Source organism: Tinamus guttatus, unplaced genomic scaffold, assembly GCF_059628265.1.
Source record: "Tinamus guttatus ecotype Peru unplaced genomic scaffold, ASM5962826v1 Tinamus_guttatus_pri_ptg000975l, whole genome shotgun sequence".
Lineage (NCBI taxonomy): Eukaryota > Metazoa > Chordata > Aves > Tinamiformes > Tinamidae > Tinamus > Tinamus guttatus.
The window spans coordinates 56,367-68,092 of record NW_028289509.1 but is presented as its reverse complement, the minus strand read 5'-3'; the positions used below and the strand labels follow the sequence as shown (position 1 = coordinate 68,092).

The window sequence follows — 11,726 nt, the reverse complement described above, 5'->3', positions numbered from 1 at the left end:
TTTGCTCTTGTGCACTCCACAAACTCAGAGGAGGATTCCCTTTGTCCAGCTGCTGGGGTGCACAAAACGGCTGCCTATATGGGAGCTGGTTTTCTGAGCTCCCACTGCAGTCACTGGGAGAAGTGAATCAGCTGTGCACGCACACTCGCCCCTTTGGACTTTTTCCAAGGGGGAGGCAGTCCACGTTGGACAGAGCTGGTCCAAGACAGGTGCAAATGTCCACTTGTTCTGACAGAGCAATGAGGAGATCCATGCCCATTGCAAAGAGCTTGCATGATTCTGTGCAGACACTTGATTTCATGCAAGGAAAACAGGTCTACTTGGCCGTGTCAGATGCCTGAGGTGTCCAGCAAAACCGCCACATTCCTAGCATACTTACGAGGGAACCAACAGGAAAATCGGGCCCTTCAAATTAGTTGGCAACCACCCGGGACACCTGGATTTCATACATGCTCCCCCAAAGTTGAGTGCCACCACTGCCTTCAGGAAAAGTCCCCCTTGGAGACAGATAACAGCTCCCCTCCTCTGGTTAGCCATGCTACTACTAATGCAGCCCCACAGGCATCTGGCATTATTCACATGACCCTGCACCACTGCCTCATGTGGCATCCCTCGTAGCACCAAGGCCCTTCCCCTCAGCCCTCTCCTCAGTTCCTCAAGTTTCTATCTGTCCTGACAGACAAGGTTATATTCTTCCCCACACTGTGGTACTGCCAGGAGCTTTACTTGGTAGTGGGAGGCAGTATGAATAGCCAAAACAACCCAAAAAATCCCCAGTTTAGAGAATTTCAGACTGGACATAAGGATGAAGAAATGACACCTGAAGGCTGGTGGTGTGGTGCAACAGGACACCCAGGAGGAGTCAAGGATCATTCCATGGCTTTGGGAAGGAACAGCCAGTGGGGATGCAGAGACAACAGTGAAGGGAAGGAGATCCCGTGTGAGAGCAAAGTGGGGAAGCAGGGTGGGTGTCTACAGGCTGCATGGACACGGCTGCAGGCATGAGACAGCACAGGACAGGCTCTGCTGGAGACAGACAAAGGCTCTGTCAAGGCTCAAAGACACCAGAGCAGGTCAGCATCTTCTTGGCTATGGCTGTTGTCTCTGCCACCAAGGCCTGTCAGGAGACACTGGGCCTCAGTGTCCCTCTTGCTGACACCCCGAAAGGTGTCATATCATTGTCCTGCACTGAGCACTGTACACCCCCACCCACATACTGTCCCCAAGAGGACCTGGAAAACATGTGGGGGAAAGGATCTCCTTTCCCAGAAGCTCAGTGGCCGAGCTTGGACATTTTGCCTGATAAAACACCTCAAGGGTTAATGTGGCATCAGAGCCACCTGCACATTTCCTCTGCCTACCTGTTATCAGTGATGACAATTTTCTGCTCTAATCAGCCCCTGGAGACACTTTACTGCTAACAACTATCAGTGGGACCCATTAAAACTCAACAAAATGTTGGGGGTTGATCTTGACGTTGAATTCTCCTCTCAGTAACTGAGGTTCATGGATTCAGCACCAAATACACCATGGAGCTTATTAAAATGCAAAAAGCTCTCACAAACCATGTCCCTCCCTGCCATTTTCATCAAGTCTTTCATGACTAATTGGAGAGGTTTGGGGAGCATAGCTGAAAGGTGGAGACATTAATAACATACAAGTATTTCTGATTTTAAAGACTTTTATTCTTACTATTAATATTCAGCTTTCCAAGTAATTGAGAGCAATATTCTGGAATTGGAATCAATCCAGAATGTCTCCCATTGAAGTCTGGACATCTAGAAGGACCGGTGTCCCAGAGCTCAAGCACTGTATGGACACTCTTCCTTCCCTCCCCAACCTGCCATTTCTCACATCAGCCACCTGGGACTTCCATCACTCTTGTTAGAAGCTTCTCTGTTCTGCTGAAATCAGCAACTGAAAGTTAGAGCTCATTTGTTGCAACTCCCAACTGCTTTCCTTAGAGAGTTCCTTAGAGAACTAGCTGCAAATGAACACAGGATTTTTCTTAATTGCAAAGAAACAGAAATAAAGCATGAAATAATTTCATAAATAATAATTGTGCTCTTCGAGTTTAGGCTAAGCCCAGCACGTCAACAATGAGGTTCCATTGCTACAAGGGACAGCCTTCCTGAAAGACAGAGCAACCTTTAAACCCCTGAAGTGCAAACCAGCAGCTGGGTCCCAGAGTGAACAAAGAGTAACAGAGGGAGTCACAATACTGCGGTTTTACAACGGCCTTTAAAGATGGTGTTAGAAACTGTCAGTTTAAGCAGGACATGTGGGAATGTGAGAGCCAAACAGCTCCTGGGTGTCCTGGGTCATGATGTGGGCCATGCTGCTTTTGGATATCCCAGACCTGCCTCAGCTTCTCTACAAAAGCAGGGAAAAGGCCCTGATGCAAGACCCTAGAGAAGAAGGATTTTCCTGGCTGCTCAGAGCAACCCGAAGAAGGGCTTGGGGATGTCAAAGGAAACCCAACCCACCAACACCAAAAGCACTGGGCCCTCCTGGACCCTTAAGATGGGAGCAGGAGCGGGCAGGGGAAACAGCCACATCCCAGACTTCCTCCATCAGGCCTTCAGCTCTGCAGCTTCTCATGGCTTCAGGGGAGCTCCCTAAACCAATACTTCCCATGACCCTAGTGCATCGAGCAGACTGAGCAGACACAGAGGGGACAGGAGAGAGAATGGGTAGAGACCCCGGGGTCCAGAATGGGCCTTCCTGTGCCAAAGACAGGATGCTAGAGGCTGAATAGGCAACCCAAAGAAAGGAGGAAAGGCGTGCTTTGCTTTTCAGTGTCTGGAATGCCACATATCTGGAAGCTTCAAGAGGGATGCCATCCCCCTTCTGCAAGATTTGCTCCAGGACTGTGAAAAAACTACAGGAAGAGGAATGTTGGTTGTTGGAAGCTTCAGTAGTAGGAGAGTGGGGAGATGGTCATCTCACTGACTTGTGAACAAGCCAAAATGCAGCTCCTGAGGCACGGCAGTGCCTTACAGGCTCCATACGGGAGCCTGGACAGAGGGATGCAGTGTGTGGGCCTGTCCTGAGACACCCAGGGTCAAAGTGTGGGAGATGCAGGATGCCAGGGCTCTACAGTTCCCAAAGAGAGGCAGGTGCCAGGAACTATACCCAGGGGAGAAACACTACTTGGAGGTGTAATGGAAAACCCCAAAGCATAAGTAAGTAAGGTGCAAAAGAGAAATGGCTTTCCTCAGGGTCAGATGAAAGAAAGCTGGGCAAAATTCACAGGATTTGGAGAAACTTTCTCAGATTTTCTACCTGTCCTGACCCATGGTTTTGGAGCCTAGTAGGAACCAATGTCCCATTTCAAGCCCTCTGGAGGGAAGACGTATTAAGGACATGTATGCTCTTTTCTCACCACAGACCAAGAAACCTTCCTGAGGGCTTTTAAAAGCAAAGAGCCTGTAGAGCCTTTCTCAGAAGAGTAGATTCCTTGAGGTTGCAGCAGGGGATCCAGTGCCCTGCTGAAGGCAGGTCCCAGCAGGCAGATCCTTCGGGCCTTTTCCAGTGAACTTTGGGTTATCTCTGAGGATGGAGAGCTGAGAATCTCTCTGGATCCCGTGCCAGAGTTTGGCCATGCTCATAGACAAAAAGATTGGTTCTTAACATCTAAGAAGCATTTCCCATTCTTCATTTCTTTTTCTCTCACTATTGCCTCACATGCCATTTGTGTGACGCTCCAAGAAAATCCAACTGCTCTGTGCCCTCCACAAGGGAGATTTGCACAGCATGAAGATCCCCCTTGGACTTCTCTGATCTACGCTGAACAAACCCTGCTCTCCCAGCATCTCCTTTTCTGCCGCACACTCCAGCCCCTGACCATCTTCTTGTCCCTGTGCTGGTCTCCCTCTCACTTGTTACTGCCTGTGCAGAACTGGAGAGACCAAATGGGATCTGGTGTACAGGCATGGTCCCCACTGTGCCAAAAACAGAGACAGAATGTGTCAGTGGCCCTCCTGGTTGTGTTCTTGCAAATACAAATCCAGGATCGTGGGCAAAATATGGCAGGGGGACCCGGAGAGGTTCTCAGATATCCTCCTATCCTCAGAGATAATGTAAATTTCACTGGAAAAGGCCTAAAGACAACACCTCTACTGGGAAGTGTCTTCAGCAGGGTGTTGGATCCCTACCTCCAGATGGCTCCCTAAAAGCAGGCTCAAGGAATCCGCTATTCGGAGACTCTTTCCAAAGGGACCTGTGGATTTCAAACTGCCGCCTCCACCACTGACCAAGAACAGGTATCGCAGAGCATCCATCACCCTGAGAGGCCTGATTCTTGTGAGGGGACATCTCCCTGTCTGCAAGTGTCTGCATATCCACAAAGTGCAGAAATGGTTCTGACTGCTTTGTTTAACTACCAGTTTGTATGAGGGATCACAACGGATTAGGGTCTGCGATGGGAAGATGTAATGAGGGTCCAGCTTCAACAGAAAGCCTTAAAAGGACTGAGAAGATAACTTATTCCATTAGAGTGACTCAAATCCCAAAGACTCAGGTAATCATCAAGACGATCAGAAACTGCAAGCCTGAACATCAGCTGACAGAAACCATGAAACTGTGAGAACCCCTGGGTCACACCAGGATGCTCCAAGGAGAGAACAGGGAAACCAACAGTCCTCCCTCTGCTCTCCCAGCAGGACCCTGGGGTGGCAGGCTGGGCTCTGGAGTAGAGCACTGCAGCACGCCACTACCTGCACACCTAAACAGAGGGTCCTCAGCCTACGCCTGCCTCTGCATCAAGGACACACTGGGCTAAGCACCACACTTCTGGCACCATCCTTGTTTTTCCCAGCACACAAGGCCCAGGTCTGGCCTCAGGCAAGCAGTGGCCATGCTCTGGAACTGCCCGGTGGGGAGCACCAGCATCTCGCTTGGCTTTTTGAAGGGCAGGCAAATCAAGATACATGGACTCTTCCAGTCTCTTCCCGCACTCCAGAGACATCACAGCACCCCCAGCAGCCCCCAAGGGTTCCCTGGCAGCAGCTTCCCTGCAAGTTATTGCCACTGTCTCTAGTCCCTCCATCACCAGTCCACCAGTCTCCTGGCCAGATCTTCCGTATCGATGGCCTTGGTCCTGCACCTGGCAGAGGCTCTGGATAAGGCAGCTTCTTTTTCCCTGTAGACCCTGGTGTTTTACATGCAGAAGCCTCCAGGCCTCCATGTGCCTGGCTGGCTGCCCTGGCAGTGCGCGGTGGTTTGGGAGGCAGATGTGGCATCTCCGCTCTTAGCCCAGCTCTGCTGGGCAGGGTCTCCCTGAGCCTCACAGGAGTCATCTTGAGAAGGGCAGCTGTCAGGCAGGGCCTTTGCCGACCTCACTGCTCAGCTCTGTACCTTTGCGAGGACCTGATCGGCATCTTCAAAGGCCTGGGGGTCAGACAGCAAAGGCCACCTGTCCATTTGTGGGGACGAAGTCGGGGTCCGCCTGCGTCGCCTCGCTGCGTGCGGCTCCTGCTTGCCCACCTGCAGGGAGAAGGAGGCACATGATGGAGAGGGTTGTGTTGCTACAAGCAGCCCCTGAGACACAGGAAGCCCCAGCCCCCTGTCGAAGGGAAGCTCATGGTCGAGCACAGCCCAGCTACACATGATTCAAAGAGGCTCTCTTATCCTTCACACAGGGCTCCCAGGATCCATATGGGCCTTGGAGCATCCCAGTTGTGCTTTGTGTTTGAGAAAATCCCCACAGCCAGCAAGAAGCAGCCCCTGGCCAAAGGAGGTGAGGTCTGGCTGGCTTGGCCCACCATGCTTGTGCTCTCCATGCAGCTCCCATCCCTGCTGTCAGCCTCCCCCTCCAGCCCCAGCACTCACCTTCCTTGTGCTCTTGCGCCTGGGAGGACACCCATTGCTGGGCTGGGAGGAGGCGTTCGTCTGCCTCTCCTTCTCCATCTCCAGGGCACTCGCTGCACCCGGGGACTTGCTGCTCTGGGGACCAACACGAGCTGCTCCTTCTGCTGGAGCTGCTCTCCTCAGAGTGCGACCCTGAGGGTGGTGTTCTGGTCCAACACAGCCTTGGTTGCCATGGGCACTGCCCCATCACAATGGCCTTGGGGACATGATGCCACCCCCATCACAAAGCCCTGGCCGTTGCCATAGGGACTCCCACGGGGTATATCCTGGTGGTGGCCAAACGCACCTACATCTCATCTCAGTGCCTTAGTGGTCAGCAAGGGGAGGCCTTTTGGGTCCCTGTGCCATAGTTTGGCCACCCTCATGGATCTGTATTTTGGAGAGCACAGCCAGCAGGGCCACATGCGTGTTCTATCGCTCTTTTTGGCACAGTGGACACCATGCCTCTATACCAGATCCCACTTGGGCTCTCCAGTTCTGCATGGAAATGAACAAATGGGAGGGAGTTCAGCACAAGGACAAGTTGGTCAGGGGCTGGAGCATGGGGCAGGTAAGGAGAGGCTGGAAGAGGGGGTTTTGCTCAGCCTAGAGCAGAGAAGGCCAGGAGAGATCTTCATGCTGTGCACAAATACCTTGTGGAGAGCACAGAGCAGCAGGTTTTTCTTGGAAGGACACGCTAATTGCATGGGAGGCAGCAAGGAAAAGATGGAAAATCGGCAGCGTATGAAGGATTCACAGCCTTCAGTGATGTGAAACCAAAAACCTTTATTTAAATGCAACTTATAGAGCTCCTGACCCCAGAGACAGCCCCCGCCCTGCCCAGCAGGACACGAAGCTCCCCACAGGATTGAGAGGGGAAGTTCTGTGTGGGAAGATGATCCTCTACCAAGACAGGCTCCTTCTCCTGCTGGGAGGGTGCTACAAGGCTCAGGTCTGCTCACGGGTCTAACTGTGAGCACATTTCAGAGGGCACTTTTCTAAAGGAAAGGCAGGGCAGGCATTTCCTGAAAGAGTAGTTTGACACATTCATTTACACCTGCAGCACAGCAGAAAAAACTGCTTTGGAGCCATGGGCAGGGGGCCCTGGTGCACATGACACATTCAACCAGGGCAGAGCAGAGTCGCAGAAAAGGGAGGTGAAATAAGGGAGAGAGAGGAAATATGGGTGTTTCCTTGAGAAACTGAAAGGATTTCTCTCCCCAAATCCATGGCCAATTGTGTGTGAAACAGCAGAGCTATTTCCTACTCAAGATGTGCCGCCCAGGTTTTCCTGGTAGCATTTTTGTTTTCAGCAGAGTTTTCTCTCCTCACAGTTGTGGCCTATGACCACTACGTTGCCATCTGCAGACCCCTTCACTACAGGACCCTCCTGGGAAGCAGAGCTTGTGTCAAAATGGCAGCAGCTGCCTGGGCCAGTGGCTTTCTCAATTCCCTCCTGCACAGCGGGAACACATTTTCCCTACCCCTCTGCCAAGGCAATGAGGTAGAGCAGTTCTGTGAGATCCCTCAGATGCTCAAACCCTGCTGCTCAGTCTCCTACCTCAGGGAAATTGGGCTCATTGGGGTTACTGTCTCTTTGGGCTTTGGGTGTTTCATTTTCATTGTTGTGCCCTACGTGCAGATCTTCACTGCTGTGCTGAGGATCCCCTCTGAGCAGGGCTGGCAGAAAACCTTTTCCATGTGTCTCCCGCACCTGGTTTCCCTCTTGATCAGCACCACAGTTTTTGCCTACCTGAAGCCCCCCTCCATCTCCTCCCCAGCTCTGGATCTGGTGCTCTCTGTTCTGTACTCAGTGGTGCCTCCAATGATCAACCCCCTCATCTATAGCATGAGGTACAAGAGTCTCAAGAATGCATTGAAGCAATTAGTACAGTCGGTGCTAGAAATAAGCTCCCCATCCTTCCTAACAAGGGGTTTCTAATGCGTTTCAGAGTGTTCTGTGCTTTGGGAATTCTCTCTGTGTTTATATATATATATTTTTTAACATAAGGTTTTAAATTCATGCTACTTTGCCAGAGGGGTGAACCCACTCAGTCTAATTGCCATATCTGCTGTAAATATGTCTGTCCTTGTGTCTCTGTGTCAGTCGTGGCTTCACTCAAATAAAAATGGATTTCCTCAGGACGATGCTTATAGGTTGGCCTCTCCTTCCAAAGCTGGAGTCCATAATGTGCTCAAGGACTTTAAGCTTCACAGGGTCTGTTGCTCTTCTGGGACTCTCCAGGGCCACCTGGCAATGGTGTGTTAGGTAATATGGGTTGGATTCAGTTTCCAGCTGTGGGTGCTCAGAGCTCCTGCAGGTGGTGAATGGTCAAGCCGTATCTGTCATATGACAGGGCTGGAGATGGATATGGTGCTTCCAGGAGAGCACAGGGCATCCTCAAGGGCACTGTGTTCCTGGGAGTGAATGGAACTTCAGGAACTCAAGGGGAGCCACCCAAATGGAAAGGGCAAAAGCAATGAATGTCCAGGCTAGGGAGAGCTCTGCAGTCCCACAAGAGGCAGTGGGGACCCAGGAGGCCCAGGGAAGGGAGCCTGGAGAGTCACTGAGGTCACCTTCAGTGTCAGTGTTTGGCTGCCTGGGCAGCTCCTTCCTGCTGGCCTTGGTGCCTGTAGCCAGAGGACCAGCCGGCCCTGCCCAGCCTCCCTCCCAGCTCAGAGGCCAAGGACGGCTCTGCACCAACCCCAACGTGGTACAAGGCTGGGCCCAGCAGGGTTTGTGGGGGGACAGGGCAGTGCGGGCTGTCATGGGGACCATGTCAGAGGGACATTTCCCCAGGGCTGAGCACCCTGCCCTGGGTGCTGTCTGCACAGTGGAGCCAGGGAGCCGTGTGCGGGTGCAGGGATGGGCACACATGGAAGCCCACGTGTTCCGCTTGGGAGAAGGAACCTGCCAGGAGCTCTCCCACCCCTGCCCCACCAGCACCAGTGATGACCAGCCCTGCTGCTGCACTCACAGTTTCTCGGTGCTGAACCCGATCACGTCCCCAAGCTGCTCCCTACAGCTGACTGAAGGGGTATCCATGGGGCCTGAGAAATTCCTGCTCCTCATAAGCTGCTTGTTCAAGGCAATGCTGGAAGAAAAGGCCTGGCACAATCCTGGCATGTCCCTTTGGAGTGGTGGCTGGCAAGAGGCCTACAGTGACTCATGTTTCTTACCAGTGTCCAATCAACAGGATGCCACCATTGCCTAAGGCCAAGTCCTCCTTATCTCCAGCCAAGCATGCTTCATAAACGGGAGAGTCACATCACATCAAGGTCTCTACTCTAGTTGCCGCACCCTTATAGCTCTCCCTCGGTGGAAACTCTTCCCACACTTAGATGAGGGAAATGGGCTAATGATGACCTCAGAGTGGCAAATCACAGGCTGCTCAGATCCAGGTACTTCTTCAGTGGCACCTTGTCCTTCCGGAGAGGGGTTCACCTCTGTCACAGGCCCAAGGTGCCATTAATTACCCCTAGGAGGCAAATCCCTCTCCTGTTTCTCCCTGGCCTTGGGCAATACAGATTTTGCTCTCTTTGTGGGAACCTCCTTTCAGCATAACCCTGACAAGTGCTCTCTACACAAGCGTGTCCCTGCTGCCAAGTTGGGCAATTGCACACAGAGTGTCCTTGACTCTTGGTAACAGGTTGCACCATTGCAGATCTCTTCTCTGTGCCACAGCTGAGGCTTTCCAACCCCAATATCCCACACAAGGGCATGCAGCCTGGGTCACAGAGGGGAGCAGATGGAGAGGCACGAGCTGTCACTGCATTGAAAGACGGTTGGAATAATGGAGATGCTTTGAGACCACTCACATGACTGGAGGACTGTGATGGCAGAGGACAAGCTCCGCAGGCAGGAAAGTTAGGGGGGAAGAGCAGGATGGGGTGGATGTCCTTGATGGGATGGGACAGCTCAGATGGAAGGAGCTCTTGCATGGCGTGGATCAAGGTTTGGGTGAGAGCTTGTGTAGGCTCCCTCCGGGTGAGGGAATCTGACAATCTGAAGGGCAATGGAGCTTAGGAAAACTAGAAGGTATTTAAGGACCACAGCCAAGGTATTTAAGGACCACAGCCACCCAGCACAAGGATGGTCCATCCCGAAGCGCATTAAAACTAGAAGACACCTTGGGAAAGAAGGACAAAAACCAGGTCCTGTCTTAGGATAAATGAACCCTCCCAGTGATATGGGCTGGGGAATGTCTAGCTGGGCAGCAGCTCTTTGGAGGACCTTTGTGGGCAGTGAGCCAGCAACATGCTTTGGAGGCCACAGTGTCCTGGACTGCATGAACAGGAGTCCCCCTACTCTGTACTCATTAGAGTACCTCTAGATACTGCATCCAACTGGGGCTCTCTGCTCATCACATGAAGTGAGTTCAGTCTCAGGCCTCCAAAAAGGTTGGGGGCTGCAGCATCACTTTCCCAGCCTGTGAGGAGAGGATTCGGGTTTATTCAGTGCAAAGAAGTTAAGGGTTCTGCTGAAAAAATCTTTTTTTTTTTCTTTTAGCCTGTGGGTCAGCACCTGACATGGCCTCCCCAGAGCCAGGCCCTTCTATTGTTGTGAGGCTGCTTTTCAGGCCTGGTAAGCACATGGCCTGCATAGAGAAGATAAGGGCCATGAGCTGCTTTAGCCTGCTCAAGTGCCACAGCTAATTGGAACAGAGCAGGAGCCTGTGACTGGCTGCAGGGTGGTTTCGGGGATGATGGAAGTTGTTCTGGTAGTGGAAAAGAGTTTGAGAAGGGGAAAGAACCACCAACTGCAGCTTGAGGTACCGACTTGACTTGAATAAAAGAGAAATGTCACTTAAGAGCAGTACTGTGGTGCAACAGGTCGCCTGGTTTGGACCTGAGATCAAGCCATGCCTTCAAAGAACAGTCACCAAGGACAGAGAGACATGGGAAAAGATAAAGAGATGCTGGGGTGAGAACAAGGTGGGGAAGCAGCTTGGGTGTCTACAGGCCGCAGGGAAACAGGCACAGGCATGGGAAAGTGTAGGAGAGCCCAAGGGAGAGACAGCTGAGAGCAGTGCCAAAAATCTCCTCAAGAACTAGGTCTACGTCCTCTTGGCCATGGCTGGTGTGTCTGCCATTGAGGCCTAGGAGAAGACACTTCTTTTTTCTGGCAACAGGGCCTCTGTGCCTGCTTTCCCCCAGGCACACAAGGTGTCCTGGATCAGTGCCCTGCCCTAGGCCTTGAACACTCCCACCCACACACTGCTCCAACCAAAAGCCTTGGGCAAAGCATGGTGGAAAGGATGTCTGTACTCAGGGACTGGGCACCTCTATTTGGTCATTCTGCTTGTTAACACACATGAAGGGTTGACCTGGCATCAGAGGAACCTGCACATTGCCTTTTCCTATCTGCAATCATGACTTCCAACTCTCTGCTCTAATCAGCCCCTGGGGAGGCTTTGCTTGGTAATGAACCACAGTGGGACCCGTTAACTCTCCAAGAAACTTGGGGATGTGCCTCTGACTTGAACTTCTTGAGAAGTTTCTTCAGTCTCCTCTCAGCATCAGAGGTTCATGAGTTCAGCACCAACTACTCCCAAAGGGTCAGTCAAATGCAAAACCCCCCAGGAGCCATGATTCTTGCCATAATTTTCTTCAATTTTCAAATCTTCTCTAGCTAATTGGAAAGGAGTGTCTTAACATTAGACTGATTACAATGAGCACCTGAAAAAGAAAGTTGTTGTTTTTTTTTTTTTTTTGAGCTTTCTTAATTGTTTCCATGTTCTGAATCAGGCATGCACTTTCTCCACTTCCTAGAGTGTCTCCCAATGAAGTCTGGACATGTGTGAAAAGCAGTGTTTTTGAGAGGAGACCTGTATGAAGAACCTTCTTGTTCGGCTCCCCAGCCCTGCCACTTCTCT

The 11,726-nt window shown here is 51.8% G+C and overlaps 1 pseudogene; it reads right to left on the bottom strand.

Moving 5' to 3' along the window:
* Positions 1–5,398: 5,398 nt before the first annotated feature.
* The window catches only part of LOC148590952 (scavenger receptor cysteine-rich domain-containing protein SCART1-like), a 37,278-nt pseudogene continuing 30,950 nt past the window's right edge, over positions 5,399–11,726 (bottom strand).